Source organism: Megalobrama amblycephala, linkage group LG2, assembly GCF_018812025.1.
Source record: "Megalobrama amblycephala isolate DHTTF-2021 linkage group LG2, ASM1881202v1, whole genome shotgun sequence".
Taxonomy (NCBI): domain Eukaryota; kingdom Metazoa; phylum Chordata; class Actinopteri; order Cypriniformes; family Xenocyprididae; genus Megalobrama; species Megalobrama amblycephala.
In genome coordinates this window covers 21,817,088-21,826,547 of record NC_063045.1, presented here as the reverse complement: position 1 = coordinate 21,826,547, position 9,460 = coordinate 21,817,088, and the positions used below count along the sequence as shown (strand labels likewise).

The following is a 9,460-nucleotide window of genomic DNA, read 5'->3' as shown; positions in this document are numbered from 1 at the left end:
GTAAAGTAGTAATTTAGCTTTCTATATATATTCGTCATGCCTGCGTGAAGCGCCCCTGTTCAAGCCAGAGACGGCAGAAAAGCACAACGTTTTGTTGATATTGTGAGTGTACACAAACAAAAGTAGACCTTTACAGTTTGGAATGATCGTATTACTCTTACCTTTATGAGCAAAAATGAACGCCTATTTTAAGATGTTTTCACTGTTAAAAAAAATGCAAGAGATCTCGCTAACGCCTCCATGTCCTGCAGAGCCCGCTTCAGCTTCACTCCGTACAAACGATTGGATATGCGTCGAAGAGTGCACATTTATTTAGGTTAAACATTTAAACTAACATTGTGATATGCTTGAACTGTTTTATATCTATAGATTATATTTTAGACAAGTCCTTGTGATTTGAGAAGGCTAAATTTATTAAAACATAGGCTATGATCAACTCATTGTCTGCCGCTGGCCGCTTGGCCATTAGCCTACTTAAAAAAAAAACTTACATTTAACTAACAAAAAAATGCTCCAAACGTTTTTGTAAATTAATTTTATAAAGAAAAGAAACGAAATATAACTTTTACGTTACATACAAAACTGAACTATTTTAATAGCTGAAACAGTAGTATATAAGCTGTTTTGGGAGAAGGGGAAAAAAAGACTGGATAGGGCCTATATTTGAGGTCCGTGCAGGGCGCTAATCTACTGTTGTTTTGTTCTCTGTTATTTTCATCTGTGAGCATGCTCTTGATGTATGCATTTCACAATTTTGTTGAGTTTAAAACGTTTGACAAATTCGTTCTGCTCTTGCTGTTCGTTCGGCAGACACCCCCACCACCTTGCAAAAAAAAAAAAAAAAAAAAAAAAAACACAGAGGAAATACTGCAGACGCTGCCGGGACGGAAGACAGTAAATTGGCAAACAATGACAAATTGTTTATACTTCATATAACACACCATATGCATTCCTGTAACTTTCACTAGCAAATAATAAAAAGAAAGAAAAAAAAAGAGTGCGGTGATGACCTAAACACCGCGGTCGACATCTTCCCAGCAAACACAGTACGTTGTGACGACGTCGTCAGTTAGTCGTCATTTGGTCAGCGTTACATTACTTTATGACAATGTTGTGAGGACGTCGTGGTAATGTTCCATTTTTTAGAATCTTGGCTAACGTTCCAGAAACGTCGCGGGCACGTCCTCAAAAGACGTCGCTGGTTAATACCACGGAGAACGTTGTAGCGACGTGGTCCACAGGTCTCCTGATAACTTTCCAGATATTGCATTAAGCCAACATTATGTTTGTTAATATGGCATTTGGATATTATGAGTAAATTTAATTGATTCAGCTTTTTAAACGAATCGACATAGTTTTATTTATATTTGAGATACCTAATAGCCTACTACATATTCATAAAATATTTGCCAGCAAAACTACCTAACATTTACTTAATAAATTGTGATTATTCATATGTTTGTGAACAAGAGGTTTACTGAATGACAACGTTGTGAGGACGTCGTGGTAAAGTTCCATTTTTCTTTTTTAAGAATCTTGGCTAACGTTCCAGAAACGTCGCGGGCACGTCCTCAAAAGACGTCGCTGGTTAATCCCACGGAGAACGTTGTAGCGACGTGGTCCATTGGTCTCCTGATAACTTTCCAGATATGTAACTTTTTGTGTTCAAAATTTACAAAAATTATACAATTGGAATGTACAACATGAATACATTTTCCAAACCGTGTTTTTGTTGTACCCTGAATCATTATGGTACACCTAGATAAGTGTTTATATTCGGACTATTTTAGACCAGTCTGGTAGGAACCGCTGCGGAGTAGCACAAATACCTGCGTGATTCGTCATAGACATAAACAGAGAGAAGTAGCTCCGGCTACAATGTTCTTCCGCAAGATGCATGCCGTTCTGTTTAACCGTTAGAGCGCCAAAAGTTATGGACATGTTTATATATTATATGTTGTGTTTGTGAATGAAGGAGATTTATTGGATGTGGCACGCGCGAGACAAATTCGAAATTTTAAATGAGCAAGTCTAACGGACTTTCGGAGAATCTTGAGTACTGCGCATGCGCATCATTTTGTTCTGTAACGGTCGACTTCCAGCAGACGGACACGGAGTAAAAGGTAAGCCCTACAAATCTGCTTTTATTCATCGTTTTTGCCCATGTGACACTAAATATCACTTGTGATGAGTAATATTAGTGCAGTGTTTTTGGTTTTCTAAATGTATTTCATAAATAAATTATGTTTAGTTAATGTGCGCACGAGCGCTGTCCCCGTGAGGCGGTCTGAGGTAGCGTTAACGTTAAAATTATCTGAGACGCAGTTTTATATTTTTATTTTAGTTATTTTAAGTGTAACGTTCACTGTTTAATGCTATAAACGGCAGAATAATCACTTATATTCGTTAAACGGCAACTGTAGTAAAGTGTTTTTTTTAATTTTAGACCCTGCCTGGCTTCCTTGAAGCTCATATGAACCATATTGAAAATTCAATATGTAGCGAAAATTAACTCAAAGGGGAAATATTAATAATTATTCATAACTCATTATGATTATTAATTATGATTAATTATGAATATGCAAATCCGTTAATCAGATTAACTGGACGTAGCTACATTAAAATTAACATTACAATCAGTTAACCTGTTCGTCCAGTGAACGCTCAGTGTTGATTGTTTATTAATTCTAAGAAATGTCAATTTCCAAGTTATGGAAAAATAATATTTCTTATTGTACTGTACTACTCACGTAGTCCGGATCTATCACTTAAGAGGCAATTCATTAGCAGACGGAGTCAGAACCAAACGTGTATTGTGCACAATCTTTATTAACTAACTCACAAACACATAACTAAACTAACAAACACATAACATAACATACATAAAGGGTCACACACACACACACACACACACACACACGCAAGTCAGAATGAGTAATGATAGTGTTGAACCGGAAGAGTTGCTGTTACTAGAGCTACATGAAATGTCAAAGGCAATCTGGAAAGGACTCATCAGTTTCTTTTAGCAATAGCAAAGGTAAAGTCTTTACAAATCAATACTAAATCGCTGTTTAGCATTAAAATGTACGATACTTGCAAGATGCCTTTAGGCTGAAGAGCGTCGGATCTGCAGGTTGAGGATAACTCTTGAAGTTATCATCTGAAGTTGTTGCCAGTCTGTTGGGTGATGAGCACATGGCTGGGTGTTGTAGGCCAGGGGCCTACCAGCCTTGCGGCCGGGCCTAGAGAGGCCGGCCGCAAGGAGATTTGTTCGGTCCAGAAGCAAGGAAGAAGAAGAGAGGGAGTGGCACTGTTCGCTGGTTTTTAACCTCTGGTCAAAGTCACACCTCTCAGTTGTTGACCGGACCAATGAAGATGTTGTAATTCTGGGTGGCAACACCCCTCCTGTCAGGGCTTTTACAACCCCGAAAGATTAACAAGCTGAGTTCTTGAATCAGAACTATTAAATATTCTTTTAATACTGATGTGTTGCACAGGTATGGATGTACCGCATACACAAACATTTAAATCTTCCCGCTACGAACGTATAGACACTAAACATGGCATGATTGAAGTTACCGTGCAGGTCATAACATTTAACAATCATCAAACATGTAAATACAATGAGTACAATACAACATCAGTAATAATGGATACCATTCCCTGAGAAGGAATCATTTATAGCACAGTCTGTCTATACATTAATGCCATAGAGTCTGTGTTCTCTGTGGAAAATGCAGGGAAGATGCAGATTTTCTGTGTCTCTACTCTGTTCTCCATGCGGCAACCACATTCCTCAGCGCAATAAACTTGTAACTGAAAACTTCCCGGGGGATGGGGACAGACTCCAGAGTGAGCTTAAAACTATTGGTTAACTAACCAATAATTGTGTCTGATTTGCCTCAGTCATTACAAATAAAATCTGTATAAAACGGTTAATCAGACATGGTTAATTACTTCACGATTTGTTTACTTAAATTCTTTGTAATGACAGCCAGTGAAGCAGCCAAATCAATGATTTAGAGTTGTTTATAACAAAATATTCTCGCCACTTACTGGTTTAACGTGAACGTCATGTGTGAGTCTATTCATTCTAGTAAATCTAACATACTTTTTATTTTCAGCAGCTGGAGGAGAGACAGCCTGTGCAGCAACAACAAGACAACAATGATTATAAGCAGGGGTGGGTATTAAATTAGTTTCTGACTTCTGTACCAATCTGTACCAATAGATATAAGGTCCTGGACTAATAGTGCTGCTATCGGTATGTATGTAACGTTCAGTCATTAATTACCCTTTATATGCAACCACATATCATTCAGATAATCTCCAGGTGGACTGCACGGGTCCAGGATCAAGAGATCATTCATCATGCAGACCATGTTCCAGGAGAAAGAGCGTATACTGGGTGAACAACTATGCCTCATTTTTCCAATATCACTTAGGTAAGACTAAATGGATTTAAAGTGATTTCAATCATGGTCATTTGTTTCAGGTCTGCTTGATCATTTTGTTGTCCTGGATGTGAGAACATGGTCAAAAGGTGTGTCAATCAGCATCCAGCCATAAAAGCAGCCTTCTCGTTAAAGGGTTAGTTCTCCCAAAAATGAAAATTCTGTCATTTATTACTTACCCTCATGTCGTTCCACACCCGTAAGACCTTTGTTAATCTTCAGAACACAATTTAAGATATTTTAGTTGAAATCCGATGGCTCAGTGAGGCCTCCATAGGGAGCAATGGACATTTCCTCTCTCAAGATCCATTAATGTACTAAAAACATATTTAAATCGGTTCATGTGAGTACAGTGGTTCAATATTAATATTATAAAGCGACGAGAATATTTTTGGAGCGCCAAAAAAACTAAATAACGACTTATTTAGTGATGGCCGATTTCAAAACACTGCTTCAGGAAGCATCGGAGCACAGATGAATCAGTGTGTCGAATCTGCTGTACGGAGCGCCAAAGTCACGTGATGTCAGCCATTGGCAGTTTGACACGTGATCTGAATCATGATTCGACACACTGATTCATTTATGCTCCAATGCTTCATGAAGCAGTGTTTTGAAATTGGCCATCACTAAATAAGTTGTTATTTTGGGGTTTTTTTGGCGCTCCAAAAATATTCTTGTCACTTTATAATATTAATATTGAACCACTGTACTCACATGAACTGATTTAAATATGTTTAGTACCTTTATGGATCTTGAGAGAGGAAGTGTCCATTGCTCCCTATGGAGGCCTCACTGAGCCATCGGATTTCAACTAAAATATCTTAATTTGTGTTCTGAAGATTAACGAAGGTCTTACGGGTGTGAAACGGCATGAGGGTAAGTAATACCCTCACCCTCAGCTTGTTCCAAAGCTGTATACATTTCTTCTGTTAAAAACCACCATTGACTTCCATAGTTTTTTTTTTGTTGTTGTTCTACTATAGAAGACAATGTTGGCCCAAAGCAGCCTGGTAACAAACTTTCTTTAAACTATTTTATATAGCTTTGGAACAAGCTGAGGGTGAGTAAATGATGACATAATTTTCATTTTTTTGGTGAACTATCCCTTTAATTTGACTGTGGAACTAGTCCGATTACAAATTAATTATTAGGGTCCATGTAAATGCAGCTATTGTATAGTCCCAAATGATACACAATCACATCACATAGGCTGCTTGGAAACCCTATAACTTTTTTAAATCTGAAGCTATAGCAGCAACATTAGCTGTGTTTACATGAGCTCTAATAATCAGACTTTAATCAGACTAGTAGCACAGATGGAATAAAAAGTCACATGTAACCACATTAGTTGAAATGAATTGGCCGGGTCCAATTGACATTTCATTCGGATTGAAAGGGCATGATTAAAGCTTTTTTAAAATCTGTTCGATACTATCAAATACAATCCAAAATCTCCTTCCTCTCATCATCTCATCCGCAAGCTTCTTGTTTTGGGCGTTGAAAGGGGCATTTTTACTGCTTGATAAATATAAACAGCATGGCACAAAGCTTAATGTGCTCATCGTCTCCTAATTATGACCCATAATAGATAAATGTTAAGTCTGTTTTTAAAACAAAGAAAAGCTGTGTAGTGCAGTCGTGCAATGTACCAACTGCTTTGACATGATTATCGGGTTTACGAACTTGTATGCAAAGGCTCACAAACTACTGAGTGTTCGAACTTACACAGTGTACGCCTGCCTAAAGGGTTAGTTCACACAAAAATGAAAAAAAAATGACTCACCCTTATGTCATTCCGAACATGCAAGAATGTGTTGTTCATCTTCGAAACATAAGTGAAGATATTTTAATGAAATCTGAGAGTTTTCTGTCCCTCAATTTACAGACCATGCAACTAACACTTTGACACTTCAAAAAGTTCATAAAGAGATTGTAAAACTGATCCATATGAATGGAGCAGTTTAGTCCAAATTTTCTGAAGAGACTTGTTCGCTTAATGCAATATACAGTTTGAGTTTAGACTTTTATTCACATATAAACATTAATTAGCAAACATAAATGGAAGCTCAACTGTACTTGTTTGTATATGCACTTGTGTATTCAATTTGTTCATTATATAAAGTGATCGAGTTCATTCAGAAAATTTTGGACTAAACCTCTCAATATTAATTAGATTAGATTTATGATCTGTATGAACTTTTGTTTTAAACATCAAAGTGGCAGTTGTGTAGACTGTCAATGGAGGGACAAAGTGCTCAGATTTCATTAAATTATCTTTATTTGTGTTTTGAAGATGAACAAAGTCTTAACAGGTTTGGTAAGACATGAATTCATGTCATGATAAAAACAAATAATGTTGTAACTTACAATATATACATGATATTTTAATGATTTCAAAATACTATCAAAGATTTAAAAAAAAAAAGAAAATTCATTTTCGCAATTCATTTGAAATATGCCCTTAATGTATTTTTTCTTAAAATATTTTTTTTTTCGTGTACAGAAAGATGTATTTTTTGAGGAGGCTGCAACAACGACTAAAGCCAGGGACAAACTTAACAACTGTAAGGCCGATTAGAAATGTAATTTGATACTTTGATCTTGCCCAAACACGACGAGTCAGAACCAGTTGTTCAGTCTGTTTATAATCTGTAAGTATTTAAATCCACTTCAGTCGAAGGAAACAGTTTTTAAGTGTGTTGATTTCAGTCTTAGAATGTTTCTTCTAGTCGTTCAGTGTGTCCCCAGCTTGAAGGAGTCAGCAGTGTGGGAAGTAATCGTTAAAATGTAAGTTCTTTGAGAATTTGAGCACTGTTTATTATCTAAATGTAATAATGTACACTGCCAGTCAAAGATATTGAGATTTGGAAGATGTTGCAAAATGTAATTTATTCCTTTGATGGAAAATGTTCGGCATCATTTTTGTAGTCTTCAGTGCCACTTGATCTTTGATCATTCTAATATGCTGAATTGACGCTCGGACATTTCTTTTGAAATGTGCTGCTTCATATTTTTTGTGTTCTTGAGCATCAAATCATCATATTAGAATGATTTCTGAAGGATCATGTGACACTGAAGACTGGAATAATGATGCTGAAAATTCAACTTTGATCACAGGAATAACTTACTTTTAAAAATAGATTAAAATAGAAAACAGTTAATAGTAAAACTATTTTAGAATATTAAAGTAAAACTACTTCACAGTATTATTATTTTACTGTATTTTTTCATCAAATGCTGCCTTGGTAAGTAGAAGAGACTGCTTTCAAAAGTAAAAATGCAACTTCTAACAATGTAATTCAACCTTTCAGCTGCCAGAGGAGGATGATGATGGCAGTGGTGACCGAGGTGACAGTGCAGCTCAGGATGAAGAAGAGGAGGAACATGTAAGTTAAACATGCTTTCCTCATACCTTTCTAACAAACAATAAACCGGACTACAATAACTACTACAATAATTTTTTTTTTTTAGCTTCCAGTTTGCCAAATCCAAAGTGAATATATAGAGACCATCCTCCTATCCTTGCCTCAGAAGAACCTGAGAAAGACCCTCTTCCTCTTCTCTCACAGCTCTCCATCATCTACCTCTGCAACACTGTTGGCAAGAGTGTTATACACAGCTGAGGACACGGTAATGAGAGATCTCAAATTCTTCCTGAGAAAGTCTGCATGTTCATTTTCTTGAACAAAAACTGTACATGTATTTTTAGGTGGGCCAAACTATTATTTGAAGAAATGCTAAAAATCTCTATATTGTTCTTTATACATATCTTTTACTCTTTATGAATGTCATCTTCTGGATTTTTTTAGCTTTTGAGAAGCTCAAGGACTGTATATCTTTGGTAATTGTGATATTGTCTGGCAGTAAAGCAGTATTAAAGCAACATTACCTCAGTATATTTGTAGCAGCTGCCTCATACAGGACACTTAGGAAATGGTTTAAAATATATTTTTTGCAAATAAAGTAATAAAATATCTGCTGAATCTTTTTCATATCTTTGTCATTTTTGTGCCAAATTATGGATAGTAGTAATCATGAGAGTATCTATAAATATAATTAATAAAATCATTATTTAACTATATCCATCTAATGATAAAACACTTATCATTAGATGGAATAAAACATTAAATTAAAAGAATAAAACATATTAATCACTGGTTACATTTATTTATTAATTGTATTGTTTGATCTATGAATGTGTTCAATTTATGAATTCATGTGTTCAATTTTCTGTACTCATAACTTGATAACACTTTACATGGTTAAAACATGGTTACATGGTAATGTTCAAATGTATTGGCTTAGTAATTGTACAAAGTAACAATGCTGATGATTTCGATGAGTGTGTTTCTAGCCATTTTCTATCAGAATTTAATGAGGGTTTCTATTGGTTTCCAACATATTTTGATCTGCAAATGTATTAACCAAAGCAATACAATTCCCTATAACAATTAGAATTTATTAGGTTTTATAGCAGAGAATGAAGTGTTTATCAGTTCTGCATGGATTTCAAGGTCATGGACGGAGCACATTTCCATTCCCCGGAGTAAAGGTGAGAAGCAGAGTTAAGATAAAGGTCGAGGTGGTATTTTGGTCTTCAGGACGTACCTGTTACGTTCCAGCAACGTACCACTAAAACGTCGCCACAACGAATATGGGAATCACAAAGTTACGCCTAGAACGTTATTTGGAACGTCGCTGCGACTAATATGAGCCGATCCAGTTACGTTTTTACAACGTGCCAGTTTGGTCGTTGAGACGTACTCCTCACGTTACAGAGACGTACCACTATAACATCGCCACGACGAATATGGGAATCACAAAGTCACGTTCCTAGAATGTTATTTGGAACGTCGCTGCGACTAATATGAGCCGATCCAGTTACGTTTTTACAACGTGCCAGTTTGGTCGTTGAGACGTACTCCTCACGTTACAGAGACGTACCACTATAACGTCGCCACGACGAATATGGGAATCACAAAGTTACGTCCCTAGAACGTTATTTG

The 9,460-nt window shown here is 36.3% G+C and overlaps 1 long non-coding RNA gene across 4 annotated transcripts; it reads left to right on the top strand.

Moving 5' to 3' along the window:
- The first annotated feature begins 359 nt into the window (after positions 1–359).
- Positions 360–8,113, top strand: LOC125253082. Of its 4 annotated transcripts, XR_007181360.1 has the most exons (6): positions 370–2,123; positions 4,125–4,183; positions 4,323–4,408; positions 4,496–4,543; positions 7,766–7,840; positions 7,926–8,113. It is a non-coding gene; the product is annotated as an uncharacterized LOC125253082 (long non-coding RNA). The 4 variants fall into 4 exon arrangements; XR_007181359.1 differs by lacking the exons at positions 7,766–7,840; positions 7,926–8,113 and adding an exon at positions 5,193–5,252 and having other exon boundaries at positions 388–2,123; positions 4,496–4,590; XR_007181358.1 differs by lacking the exons at positions 7,766–7,840; positions 7,926–8,113 and adding an exon at positions 5,193–5,252 and having other exon boundaries at positions 360–2,123; positions 4,323–4,590.
- Positions 8,114–9,460: the final 1,347 nt, after the last annotated feature.